Source organism: Quercus suber, unplaced genomic scaffold (genome assembly GCF_002906115.3).
Source record: "Quercus suber isolate HL8 unplaced genomic scaffold, Cork oak 2.0 scaffold_135, whole genome shotgun sequence".
Lineage (NCBI taxonomy): Eukaryota > Viridiplantae > Streptophyta > Magnoliopsida > Fagales > Fagaceae > Quercus > Quercus suber.
Window position 1 is genome coordinate 220417 of NW_027069597.1, and position 15626 is coordinate 236042.

Consider the following 15626-nt stretch of genomic DNA (forward strand, 5'->3'; position numbering starts at 1 on the left):
TGACTACACACAGGCCTCCCTTTTGTATTGTTTCCTCTGATGTACCTGTTGTTCCCTGGAAATGAATTTCCCTCATGGAATCCTTGATTCTTGACTGCAAGAGCAGTTGATTCAACTGAGGGAGCAACATTGAAACCCAATTTGAATTGGTCCAATTTGAATCTGGATTGGTCCATTGATAAGGCATTTTCTTTAGTAATTCAAGAGGATTCAATCCATAAGAATCTGGATTGGTCCAATTTGAATGCTTTACAATCCACCTCCACCAACTCTCCTATGCTCCTGCCAATATCGCTGCCCGCCTCCTCATTAATCAAGTCAAAAGGCAGCCTCCACACTTGAACCCAGAATGGTTGTTTCATGAACGTCACAAACCTGATTGTCATTCCTTTTTCCCCGTCGAAGTGCCAAAAGATGATTATCAAAACACCACGGCCCATTATTCCAAACCCACATCAGTTGGCTTTCCAACGAGAACTTGAATTAAAGCAGTCCCTCACCCACGTCAATGATCTTTAAGTCGTCTCCAAGTTTCCACATAGACCGCAGCAAACTTTTGGCAGCTCTTAAGTTTATTGGCTTCACCGTAAGGAAGCGACCTGTGAGGCTTAGGGAAAATTCCTCCAATATGTTGTCTCTCTATACTGATCAGATTGCCATAGCCTCGTCTTCATCCGTTGTGAGTTTCATATGCTGTATACGTTCAAGGACTTCAGACTCCATGGTGTTACTATTGGCAATATGGTTTGGCTGACTTAATCTAATGTGACTAGAGAAGGACCACAGCTTCCCAGGTTAGTTGGAAAGCAAGAAAGTAGAGAAGGAATGCTCACAGTAGGTGAGAAGTAACGCTTCCACGTAGAGGAGAAGAAATGAGGCTATACATTTTAAGGAGTATGTGGCACAAATATTACTGTTGTTGTGCTTCCTTAAATCCTTAATTTAAACGTATTTGTTTCCAATTCAATTGATTTCTGGTTATTACTATTCTTAGTTTCAGTCCCAAGGCCAATTACCTGGTTGCTACTTCCTGGGATAACCAGGTTTGTTCAGTGAATTAATTAATGTGTTAACATCATTGTCATGATGCTAATGTTTTTCTCTTTGCTCCTTTATTCATTTCTGATTGTTGTGATTTTGTAGGTTAGATGTTGGGAGATAATGCAGACCATGGGGCTGGTTTAGGCAGTACACCCAAGGCTTCAATGTATCATGACCAACTGGTAAAACTGAAGTTCATAACATATATGAAGCTTCATGTTCTGTTGCTGAATCCAAAATGGAAATAATTGTTTTCTTTGATTTTATTTTATTTTTCCCATTAAGGTGTTGTGCTCGACTTGGAAGCATGATGGAATGACTGAGTTTTCTAGAGGCTGTGATAAGCAAGTGAAAATGTGGCCTTTGTCTGGTAATCAACCAGTGACAGTGGCCATGCATGATGGAGCCGTCAAGGATATTGCATGGATTCCAGAGATGAACCTCTTAGTCACCGGAAGCTGGGACAAAACCCTGAGGTAAAATATCAATTCTTCTTTGCTTTTACATTCCTGAGATATATTTATTAGGCAATTTTTGTATACTAATTCAACTGGAGTACTTGACTAGAAGATATGACCAGTAGTGCTTCTATGAATTCTGTTCTTCATGATTTTAGGTTTAATGCTAACGTTTTGGTTTGCTGAGTCTACTTTATTTTATAAGCTATCATACTTTTACATTAAAAGTCTGTTTAGGATCTGCTTATTTTGTTGAAACTGAAAACTTTTTGCTGAAAATACTGTAAATAAAGATAAAAGTTAGCTGAAATAGTACAGTGAGATCTATGAATAGTACCAAAAAGTGCTGTAAAACTCATGAATAGTAGTAAAAATAAGCTGAATAATAAAATAAGTTGGCAAAATTAATCATGCCAAACGAACACTAAGTTTGCATTTGGCAACACTTATTTTTGCCAACTTATTTTACTATTCAGCTTATTTTTGCTACTATTCATAAGCTTCATTGTACTTTTTGATATTATTTATTGGTCACATTTTACTATTTCAGCTAACTTTTACCTTTATTTATAGTACTTTTAGTAAAAAGTTTTCAATTTCAGCAAAATAAGCGAATCCCAAATAAATTCTAAGTGCCCCTTATGTATGTGGCTATAGAAAAATTGTGTAATCAACGAATATGGCCATTGACTAGAAAAATGATCATATATGGCCATTGATTAGAAAAATGATCATATGATGGTTATGTAACTAATTGTGGAAAGTATCACGGGAAGATGAATGTTAGTTTCCTTTTACCCTTGCTTTATAACATACTATTGAAGGGTAACATGTAAGAGATCAGCCTTTCTTCATCAGTTTTCTATTAATTTGTGGAAGAACAGATTCCAAACATACTGTTTTCTTTTTCGTTTTGGGTGATATAAGTGTGGTTTTTACAGATTTTATCACTAATTGTGGATTTTGTTATTCAATATTCTCGTTCATATTTTGGCACTCACTAGTTACGACTTATGACATTCTCATCCAACATATGGTTTCTTTTGCACTACATAACGTTTTGCATGCTCTTGATCTTTTATCTTTGCAACATGTTGCTCTTGTGCACTTGACTACTAATTGTTCTGTTTGTTTCTTCCAATTTTTAGGTATTGGGATACTAGGCAGTCAAATCTGATGCATACTCAACAACTCTCTGACCGTTGTTATGCTTTTCCAATGCAACATCCTCTAATGGTTGTTGGCACTACAGATCGCAATCTGATAGTTTTCAACTTGTAGAACCTTCAGGTAACATTCTCATCTAATGAAGTGAGCAAATAATGATTTTCTTGCATCTTTCTTTGACAATCAGATGCTTCATTATTGCAAAACAACATTTTGAAAAACTCATTTTGTCAACTTTTGATATGTAGATCTAGGCTTCTAGATTGTGATCATGTAAGGGTATCTGCACAGTCTATCTCTTGCTGATTGGATAATCTTGTTTTTGGTCTTTTCTAACCTTTACAATTCAATTTGCTATACTATTGTTGAATATTTGAATATTTCCTCAAATTACTAATTAGTGTCAGTTTGGGTTTCCTTAATGTAGAGGGAAAAGTTTTTCCTTGGTATAGAAGGTATAGAAGACAAGAAATTTACTAGGTGCAGAAGACAAGGATTCTCCTTGACATAGAAGGAAAAATATTCCTTGTAGAAGAAGTCATGGGTATTCCTTATCCATCAAGGAATAAGATTGAACTCTTATAAATAAGCATTGTTGCAAAGGATTTGGTGGCTTTTGCTCAAGGATCCTCCTATGTGGGGAGAAGTGAAAGGCTTCTAGAAGAACATGAGTGGGTTTCTTCAAAAAGTAATTGGTAGATTATTAGGGGTTGAAAGTTGACTTGTGGTCATAGTTGTCAAAATCCCGATCTAAATCCTACGATCCTGCGATTTTACAATCCCACTTGCCTAAAACGATTCGGATTTTTCAAGGATTTTAGCGATTGTTCAGGATCAACAGGATCGTACGATTCTGATAATCCCAAATTACCTTGGTTTCTTGTAATCTTCTTTAACTTGATAGAATGCTCAGTTAGACTCAAATGAAAAAAAAAAAAAAAAAATCCCAATAAACTAAGTTTTTCTACTCTATTGTAGAGAATGTGTCAATTGGACTCAAATAAAAAAATCCCAATAGAGTGTCACATTTTGAGATTTTTGGCCACTTTAAATGATGCTTACAAATGGATTTAGTAATGTATGGTAATTATATCAATGAATGTATAATTTATGTGATTATTTAACATACCAATATGTATTTTTTTTTTTTTGTTTTTTTTCTCAAATAACGTAAGATCTTACGATCCACAATTCGATCTTACAATCTACGATTCTATCTACCTCTTACGATCCTACGTAGGATCCCGATTTTGACAACCTTGCTTGTGGTTGTGTTGAGAATTTGTTTGAGTTTGTATTTTGTATTGTGAGAGAGTTATTGGGTGTATTGGGGCTTTGGGTTTGTGAGTTTATGTTGGTAAGGTTTGTAAGTGTTGTTTTGCGTGAGTTGTGATTGTTGATTAATGTTGTTGTAATCCATATTGTTGATAGTGGATATTTTGGTTGGCATTGCTTGTAAATGTAGGCATGAAGTTAGCTGAACCATGTTAAATATTGTTGTCTCGTGTGGATGCTTTATTTTCTTGTTCATGTAAATGCGCTTCTGCTAGTCTTAAATCACAATAATTGATGTTAGAGCTTTTGCTGTTGCATAATAGCTATTAAGAGTTCCAATGAATCATTGATTCTTCACTCCCCTTTCCCCAAATGAATAATTGATTGTGTGCATGTGTTTGGACTAAGAAAACATGAGAGGGTGGAGGGGCCTGGCTTCAAATTTGTGTTTCCAACTTCTTATTATTAAAAATTTATCAACTGCTAATTGACTCACTATATGTGACATTAACATTTTGTTACCATAAGCAAATTGTTTTGTTGGATTGACTACTTTATTATTATTATTTTTTTCTGAAAGAATTTAAGGTACTGATAAGAATCATTATTCAGTTATTTCTCTAGCTTTTACTACATTGCTTAGATAGCAGTGAAAGAAAATTTTGGGTTAAAAACATAGGAAAAACTCAAGTGGTTTGTAGCTACTGAGATAAATGCTCACAAGTGCTGAAGGAAGAGAGAGACCGTTTTGTTATTAGAAAGTATATATGTACATAAGAATGAACAAATGGTTGAGAGATGCCATGAAGTTTCATATGTAAATTGTGTTTGAGAGTTCTCATCTTCCTATCTTCCCTTTATTTTTCTTTCAATTTTCAAGTCTAATCATGGTCCAAATGCCAACAGACTGAGTTCAAGAGAATCACTTCACCTCTAAAGTACCAGACAAGATGTGTTGTGGCCTTTCCAGATCAGCAACGTTTCTTGGTATGCAACTGCTTGTAATTACATTAAGTTTAAATAATCTATTTATGATTATTATTACTACCTTTTTTTTAATGGTTGACTTTTGGCATTTCATTCCTATATTCCCTTTTTTGGATAATTCTGTATTGTTGGGATGTTCTCTACTTTCCCAATATGGACAGTGCGATCTATTTGTTGAACAATGAAAATTAGGTTCTTAGCATGCTCTATATATAGACACAAATCATTCATAGAGCATATTTTTTTTAGGTGATTTTGAATTTAGACATTGATAGGTTAAGGAACAGGCTGATTGTTTGGGCTTCGATCAGGGTCTTTATCTAGGGTAGGAGCTAGAGAATTTTCTTGGATTAATCTTATTTAGCTTTGTAAATCATTCATATCCACAATATTTTCTTCCTCATATGCAGTCAACCTGGTACCTTTCTGTGCCAGGGGCATGTCTTTCCCCTCAAGGTGATGGATTTTGTTCTAATTGTTCATTAGCATGAAAAGTATGTTGGTGCTATCTTCACCATGTGCTTGATCACGGCATGCTGGACAGTTCCTTGGTAACCTTGGAGGCTTGAATTTCCTATATGTGAAACTTAACAATTTGAAGATTTAGCTTGGAAACTTGACATTGATGATCTCTTCAAGCTACCTAGTTATAAAATGAGAACCATGTTAATTTAGAGTTTATGGAGTAAAATGCTTGTTGGATATAATTTTTTTTTTTTAGAGTTTCAACCTATGGTTGTGTAGGCGGGGATTGAACTCTAGATTTTTTATTTAACCATTAGAGACTTTACCAGTTGAGCTAATTGAAATCCACTTGTTGGATATAAACTTATTAGCTATTTTCTTGAGAAGTTAATGTTTTTTAATAGGTAAATAATTGGATGATACTTACTGAAAAGTTAATGTTAAATTAAAGATCTACTTTCCAGCAAAAGTAGTTCATTCTAAGAATTCGAAGTACTTTAATTTTATGCACCTATAGTAACCTTTGAAAATTATTATCATCTAAATCACTCATTAAACGATTCAATTTCCTAGTTAAATTTCTAGTGCTCATAGGTATGATCTTTGCTAGTTCCCTATCCCAGATTTCAAAATGCCCCCTTTGGCCAAGTTTGGCTGTGTCATCTTTCCATCTTCACAAAAATGTCTTATTTATTATCTTGCCCTCAGCACTCTGTTGCCAAATTTTTATTTTGTGTGTTACAAATATGTGCAAATGTGCTTACTGGTATCATATTTCTAAATTTAATGTCTTGTTGCACTTCACATTTTTTACCACATTTATTAGTATTGGTCAACCGTTTTGATTAGATTTTCACAGTATTATTCTTATTTGGACCATAATGCACTGTCAAGATAATTGAATCTGATGTTGTTTTGTGTCTAGGTTGGCTCAATAGAGGTAAGAGTTGGTGTACACCACCTTTATGATTCACAACCAAGTCAAACCTTCATTTTCAAATGCCATAGAGATGGCAAAGACATATACTCTGTCAACTCTCTAAACTTTCATCCTGTAAGATTCTGTATTTCCATTTGATCTCTTTTTAAATTATTTTTTTGATAGCTTGTGCTTTGACTGATAACTTATATCTTTGCCATTGAACTGTTTGGTGCTTTCTCTATGTTGATCTGCTTCCTGCTTAAGTTCTTATCTGGCAACCTTCTGTTTCAGGTGCATCACAGTTTCACAACTGCAGGGTCTGATGGTGGTCTTAATTTCTGGGACAAAGACAGTAAACAGAGACTCAATTCACATTTGAACCATTTTTCATGGTATTCTTGCATTTCAATTCAGTCAGGGTTTTATCTTCTTAATTCTAAACTGATCATAGATGCTTTGTCAATGAGTGTTTCAAAAGAAAAATGTATGTGTTTTTCGCGCACACAATTCTTGCTGACCTATAATATTATCCTGAATCTATTGTATAATATAAGGCCAAAGAAAAGGGGAATCTAACATACAACATTCTATTTTCTATAGTAACCACGGCTGTGGACTTTTCTAACTGAAGTATTTCTATGTAACACTACTTTTTTCTTCACGCCATGGGAATTTGCACTCAACCCATACCCTGCAGTACTTTCAACAATGACGGTCCAAGATCATTTGGTTAAAAATTTCTAATATCGTTGTTTAAGTATTATGGAAATACGTGTGGGTTAAAAAGCGTTGTAAAAATACACGTTTCAGTGTTTAAACACTGAAAATTGTTATTTAAACACATGTACTAAACACCCTCTCAATATTTGCATACTCGGTATACCTGGTTTCATTTTTCTTACAATCAATAATGATTTAATCTTGAGTTCAGTCTATTTTTCCTTCTCATTTATGTCCACTTGTAATCAACCACATGTGAATTTCTTGAAGTTCTCTCTCTCTCTCTCTCTCACTCAGACCTTCACATACAAATATGTAAAAGGGGATTTCCAATATTTGCATGTTGTATCAGTAGGGCCATGATCATGTAGTAGGTATCTTTGAAGTTAATGAATGTTCTGTTTTGGAAACCTTCACATACAAATATGTGAAAGGAAATATCCAATATTTAAACGATGTATAAGTAGGGCTTCCATTATCATGTTGTAGGTATCTTTGAAGTTAATCAAATATTCTGTTTTGGAAATAAGAATAATTATATTCATTGATTTATGCAGTTCATGTTGGTGACTATGTTTGGTGCATTGTAAACACATTGCACATAATATGCACATTTAGCCAATCCATATATACCAACCGAACTATTTAACATCTTGTGCTTAGTTAACATTCTTGATTAAAATTTCTAGTAAACCACATCTTGGGTATACAGCCCTTTCTCTTGTTCTCACTTTCTTTGAAACTAGATATGTTTTCTGAGAGGATGGGGTGAATAAAATAATGGTTGTTAGAATATGAAATCATTTTCTTGGAGTGGTCTAATCAGATAGTGTTTAGTGGGACAAAATTACCCTTTGCCATTTTCCCTTTGCCATTTTAACGCAAATTATATAGCCTTTTGCCCCTCTTTAAAAACTTGATTTATTACAAATCGAGTTCAAAAAAATAAAATAAAATAAAATTTCTGGAGCCTTATAGTGGCGTTTTAAGGAGCCTATAGTGACGTTTTAAGGACCTATAGTGGCGTTTTTTTAACTCGACCTCAATGAAATCAAATTATAGGCAATTTTTTTTTACCTATAACTCGATTTCATGGAGGTTGAGTTAAAAAATGCCACTATAGGTCCTTAAAACGTCACTATAAGCTCCTTAAAGACGCCACTATAGGGCTTAACTCAATTTGTAGTAAATTGTGTTTTAAAAAATGAGCATTTTCCTAATTAGTTTGAAAAATGGGGCATAAGGCTATATAATTTGCCCGAAAAGGGCAAAGGGCAATTTTGTCCGTGTTTAGTGTGATATGTTTGAGAAACCTTTCAAGTCTCAAGATAACCTTTATGATATGGAAGAGATGTGATTGAATGAGATCTGATTTATAGGATCAATATTTGGGCACCAAGCTTTCGTAGATATTATAGTTATGTCTATTAGTTTTTAGACCCCTTAACACAATATGTTTAACCTAACATTAAGCCAAGTTGATTAACAAGTTTGTTAATTAAATCTAGGTTAAACAAATATGTGTAAAACAAATATAATGCAGAAAGTAAAGAACTTTTCATTCCAAATAAATTTTTTTTTTTTTCTTTTCTTTTTCCCTAAATGAACGTGTTTTGAAGTTTTTTTTTTTTTCCCCTATTTCATTTTTTTTTTTTTTTTTTTTTTTTTTTTTTTTTTTTACTAACCCATGAATCCACTTATTGAGGTGTTCTACCTCCAATTATTTTTCAATTCTTTTTTTTTCCCTCCAAATAAACGTGTGCTGAAGTTTCTTTTACCTATTTTTTTCCCTCCCAAATGAACTGTGTGTTGGAAGTAGTTCTTTTTTTTCCCCTCCAAATAAACTTGTTGGAAAGTGAAATTCATGTCCTTTTTTTTCTCCAAATAGAACGTATTTTTTACTTTTACTTCGTTTTTATTTTTTTTTTTATTAACCCATTGAATCCTTATCTCATATTGGTTTTTACGTATTATTATTTCTACTTTTTAGTCCTTATCTTACTGGTTTCTAATACTGTCCTTCTTTATCTTTATCTCAAAATTGTAGTTATCCGCTGAAAGCTCGAAAATGTGTCGAAAAAACAAGAGCTGTTTAGACCCCCAAATCAAAGTTACGGCTTGGTTGATTTTACACTAACTTAATACTAAGTGCGGAATAGTGTAAACACAAGCATATAAGCAAGAGAACTGCTCTAATCCATATTAAAGCAACACAACAGTAAATGAAATGAACAAGAGTAAGGAAAATGCAAACACAGATAACATCGAGACATGTTATTGAAGAGGAAAATGAAGAACTCGGCGAAAAACCTCTCCGCCATCCTCAAGAGGAATCGATCCACTAGACAATCAGTTGAGATAAATGGGTGAGTAAAAGACCCTCTAAGCCTAATCTACCCTCTGTACCTAAGCCCTCAAGCTCTACTCCAACAAGGCTTCTCGGAACCGTGTCTTGTCTAGTTCTCCGGATCCCGCAACAAGCTCCATGTTGCATTTGCCATTCTAGGCTTCTTCCAATACTTCCAGCAGCACCAAAACTCCACATGACACTCTCAAAGGGTGTGGTAAGTGTTTGGGCTATCAACCTCTCAATGGTATGGAAATGGAGAGGTAGAAGATGAGGAAATTCCCAAAACAAATATATAGAGGATTGTGGGTATGAAAATCTCTAACTCTCAAGGTGTTTGGCTAGGGTTTTCTCTCAAAAGCTCTTCTTTACATTTGTGGGTAATGTGGGTATAAATAGTGTAGGCACAGAAAGTGTATATCAGACTGGACAAGCTGGCAGAACAGAATGCCTCGCGAGTGTCTCGCCAGAAGGCCTTATCCGCGAGATACTCGTGGACACAACTATCTCCATCTGGCCTGACTCTTTGCATTCCAGCATGTGCAGGGCACATGAGTTACTTCGCGGGATGCTAAGTCGCGAGCTACTCATGAAAACACTTCATTCTTCAATAGCTTGAGTCTTTACTCTCTCTCTCACTAACACCCAACCCTTACAATGAAATCCCACAATAAATACAGGTACAAATGATTGAATAAAATTACAATCAAATTTGGCACGGAATATAAGCCAACAAAAACAAATAGTTGTAAATAACAACTTTACACCCGCCATGTTAAAAAATAAAACTTGTAGCTGCCAATAATTGCTTAGAAAAAATTAAAGAGTTTTTAGTCTCCTCAAGAAAAGAAAAAAAAAAAAAAAACTTTTGTAGAAGGAGTCGTAACAACAACTCACAGGTGATTTTTAACCCCTCTCTCTTTGTCTCCCATTTCATCAATTTTCTTAATCTCCAATATTTTTTTACAATTTTCTCAAAGAATTTGCTATTTCCTCCAAATCTAAGAGAGTGGAGACTGAAGAGTGATTGAATGTATGGTTTTTAACCATTACTCCCAGGTAAACATCAAGATTTTTAAACTATTATGCATTTTTATTAAATAAATAAATATATTTTATAGCATATAAATAGAATAAAATAATTTTAATTAGTTATTTGATTATTTTTTTTGGTTTTTTTTTATTTCTTGATCTATTGAGATTTAGCATTTTTTTAATAAAATGAATATGACTGAATTGAGGCTTAGTTTTGCTTTGAATATGTGCATGTGATTCTTAAATTTCATGAATATATACTAATTAATAAAATATTAGTGAAAATAATCTTTTTTCAGGATTAATTACTAAATTTTTTTCAAAAAAAAAAAAAAAAGCNTTCTAACTGAAGTATTTCTATGTAACACTACTTTTTTCTTCACGCCATGGGAATTTGCACTCAACCCATACCCAGCAGTACTTTCAACAATGACGGTCCAAGATCATTTGGTTAAAAATTTCTAATATCGTTGTTTAAGTATTATGGAAATACGTGTGGGTTAAAAAGCGTTGTAAAAATACACGTTTCAGTGTTTAAACACTGAAAATTGTTATTTAAACACATGTACTAAACACCCTCTCAATATTTGCATACTCGGTATACCAGGTTTCATTTTTCTTACAATCAATAATGATTTAATCTTGAGTTCAGTCTATTTTTCCTTCTCATTTATGTCCACTTGTAATCAACCACATGTGAATTTCTTGAAGTTCTCTCTCTCTCTCTCTCTCACTCAGACCTTCACATACAAATATGTAAAAGGGGATTTCCAATATTTGCATGTTGTATCAGTAGGGCCATGATCATGTAGTAGGTATCTTTGAAGTTAATGAATGTTCTGTTTTGGAAACCTTCACATACAAATATGTGAAAGGAAATATCCAATATTTAAACGATGTATAAGTAGGGCTTCCATTATCATGTTGTAGGTATCTTTGAAGTTAATCAAATATTCTGTTTTGGAAATAAGAATAATTATATTCATTGATTTATGCAGTTCATGTTGGTGACTATGTTTGGTGCATTGTAAACACATTGCACATAATATGCACATTTAGCCAATCCATATATACCAACCGAACTATTTAACATCTTGTGCTTAGTTAACATTCTTGATTAAAATTTCTAGTAAACCACATCTTGGGTATACAGCCCTTTCTCTTGTTCTCACTTTCTTTGAAACTAGATATGTTTTCTGAGAGGATGGGGTGAATAAAATAATGGTTGTTAGAATATGAAATCATTTTCTTGGAGTGGTCTAATCAGATAGTGTTTAGTGGGACAAAATTACCCTTTGCCATTTTCCCTTTGCCATTTTAACGCAAATTATATAGCCTTTTGCCCCTCTTTAAAAACTTGATTTATTACAAATCGAGTTCAAAAAAATAAAATAAAATAAAATTTCTGGAGCCTTAAAGTGGCGTTTTAAGGAGCCTATAGTGACGTTTTAAGGACCTATAGTGGCGTTTTTTTAACTCGACCTCAATGAAATCAAATTATAGGCAATTTTTTTTTACCTATAACTCGATTTCATGGAGGTTGAGTTAAAAAATGCCACTATAGGTCCTTAAAACGTCACTATAAGCTCCTTAAAGACGCCACTATAGGGCTTAACTCAATTTGTAGTAAATTGTGTTTTAAAAAATGAGCATTTTCCTAATTAGTTTGAAAAATGGGGCATAAGGCTATATAATTTGCCCGAAAAGGGCAAAGGGCAATTTTGTCCGTGTTTAGTGTGATATGTTTGAGAAACCTTTCAAGTCTCAAGATAACCTTTATGATATGGAAGAGATGTGATTGAATGAGATCTGATTTATAGGATCAATATTTGGGCACCAAGCTTTCGTAGATATTATAGTTATGTCTATTAGTTTTTAGACCCCTTAACACAATATGTTTAACCTAACATTAAGCCAAGTTGATTAACAAGTTTGTTAATTAAATCTAGGTTAAACAAATATGTGTAAAACAAATATAATGCAGAAAGTAAAGAACCCACAGATATGATGACCTAGGAAAACCAAACCGGTAAAAAACTTGGGGAGGATTTAATCTAGCTATCCTCAAGGTAAAAAAAATCCACTATGAAAAAATTGAAGTTTGTATAATAAGACTTAGACCACTAACATTCTATTGCTACCTCGTGTAGAAAACTTACTATCACGACCAAGTGACAGCTCCGAGTCTATGGACTATTTCTTTCCTTGATCTACAGCAACAACAAGTTCTCCTATTTGTGATTTTGAGATACCTCTCAAAGGTTTCAGATATTCTTGAAAGTTCCTTATGCAGCAACTGAAACAATCATCAAGTTCTTGATGTGAATCTTGATCTTGATAGCTCTATGTGTATGTTTGAAGGTAAAAATCTCTCAGATCTCACAAAAGATTCAACACACAACTCAATAAAGACTTATAAAACATAAAATGTAGTTAGAGTTTTTCCTTTTATACTTGGAGTAAACAACTACAAAAAATATGAGTTATAACAGTGGTCCCTTTTGTAGCACTTACAAAAAATGCTACTATAATGGGTTTATTGTAGCAGATTTTCAAATGCTACTATAAGTCTCTTTGTAGCAGTGGTTTTTTTGTAACCGCTATAATATATATATTTTTCTTTTTACTAGCGGTTTCCCAACTGCTACAATATACTTTATTTTTTGTGGTTCTATAGGTGTTTTCTAAATACAAAACTACAAAGTTTAGTCATTTTATTTTTATTTTTTATACTCCAATGTAGAAAACTAATACCCTAATGAGATCATCGTACACTAAAATACTCAGAATGACACAAATACCCCTAGAATTATAAAATGACCAAAATATCTCTAGAATGTCCATAACTAGAAACTATTTTTTAAATTTTCAAAATGAACAATATACCCCTAGACCTCCAAATTTACAAAATACATTAGGAATGATTACAATGAAAAAAAAAAAAAAAAAAACCCTAAAATCCCTAAATGATAAAAATACCCCCCAAAGCATTGAACTACTGTTATTTGCTAGTGGTTTAAATTGGGAAGATGTTTATCCTCAGCAATCTTAGTGTGGTGTCAAACACCTATTGAGAAGACCATAATTTCCTAACTCATTCTAGTGACATGTAATATATATATGTGTGTGTGTGTGTGTGTGTGTGTGTGAGAGAGAGAGAGAGAGAGAGGAGAGGGGGGGGTGGGGAGAACTAACATTTTAGTATTTATTCTATGTGATTAGAAAGATTAATAATAGAATAAATATGTTTATTTTGTTATATTATTTATTTTAAGCATAATGAAATTTTAATATCATTTTTCTAAGATTTATACTAGAAACAATTGAATTTTTTATATGTGAGAAACAATTGGTTTGAAATATGGTATTCTTGCTCAAATTAAGTTGGTTTTGCAACAATTGAAACAATGTCCAACAAAAAGGGAAAAAAAAAAATTTTAGTTACACACAATCAAGAATGTAAAAAAAAAAAAAAAAAAAAAAAAAAAATCAAATGATATTTGCATTTTCTTTAGTAGGCATGAAACATGCTTGTCTATATTAGCTACTATATCATGCAATTTTCAATTTTGAAAACACACCACACACACACAGAGTATAATCAAATCACTACAGTATTCTTACTATCTTTCAATTTTGTATATAAAATAACTATATATTACAATTTTTTTACTGGAAAAATTATTGAAATAATTTTTTTTATACATCGATTGTTGGGGTGGGGGATTTGAACCTTGGATGTCTCTATTAGAAATGTGGCAACCAGTTAAGTTACAAGATTCTTGGCTAAAATTATCGAAATATTGGAAAAAACTAATAATAAGTTTCTCCGCCCATCGTGCGGGAACTCAGCTAGCACTAAGAAATGAGAAGAGCATAAATTCCAAGCTATTAGACCAGTTATAATGCTATTTATGTATTACTCTAATAAAGATTTTGAAATAAAATGGTTCATACACCTTGAACAAAAAGGTTAGTCCTAGTAGCTAAGAAAATACTATTTTAAATCCACAATTTAAAAACTCACACTAACAAAGTAAATATTGCAAGCAATATTATTGTTTCAAATCCAAAATAGTCACTAGACACATTACAATAAAAACAATATAGACTGGTACTCAAGCAGTGATAAACTAATTAGGCAAGCTACAATGAAACAATATTCTCCCTTGAAAGCATTAATCACAAGAATCACTAAAACAATGAAACACGTTCCCTCTTGTGACTAGTAGTCTTCTTCAGACTTAGAATCATCCATAAAATTCTCTTCATCAAGTGGAAGTGGTGTATCGACTATGGTTCCATCCACATCATTTCGAGCCCAATTTAGGTTGTCATTCGCATTATTAGGTGGATTTTCAATATCATATGGCTCATTATCACAATATATGTCTACATCATTATCACTCAAATCGACATTACCAACGTCGAACACATCCCTTGGTTTTGTTTTGACAACAACAAGCCAATTCTTGTCTCTTTCATCTTCAACATAATATACTTGTGAAGCTTGAGATGCCAAAATAAATGGGTCATCTGTCATTCTCTTCCCAACAAGTATTAAATGTGAAAACTTGACAAGGGGAACCCAAATTCATCTATCTTATATCCCTACTTGTATCAACGTCAACCCAATCACATTTTAATAAAAAAAAAACCCAAAATGTCTTATGAATATGATTACAGCAACCTATGAATATGATTACTTATGTTTTTAGTCCTTGTAGCACGTAACACTTAATTAAAAGTATGATTGTGGTGTTGACTACTTTTTTTTGTGCATAAACAAATTTAAGTTGTCTTTTGACCGTTATTTCTAGCCTACTAAACATGAAAACCATAGGTTTAATCAATTTATAAAGATTGTCGCAACTTATCTCCTATTAATGTTGTTAGTTGGCGTACAATGCCAAATGACTACAAAGAAAGTTGTTGGAATATAATTGAGGTATTAAAATTTTAGTAACATATATTATACTTCTTTCCAAAATTTCAATGCTTCTACATAGATTTGTTTTTAATAGAAAGAATGGTTCTACATAGTGGTTATGGTTTTTTATTTATTAATTAATTTATTTATGTATTTGTGTTTTAGTCAAAGTTTGACATCCCCCAAGATGAGATTGCAAGAGAGATAATCAAGCGTCATAAATTAAAGCGATTGGGTGATCAATGGAGGAATTGGAAGCATGCTTTGAAAGCAAAGCAC

General features: G+C 33.0%; 1 pseudogene; it reads left to right on the forward strand.

The window, feature by feature from the left end:
• The first annotated feature begins 508 nt into the window (after positions 1-508).
• On the forward strand, positions 509-12870 carry LOC111985807 (protein RAE1-like; annotated as a pseudogene).
• Positions 12871-15626: the final 2756 nt, after the last annotated feature.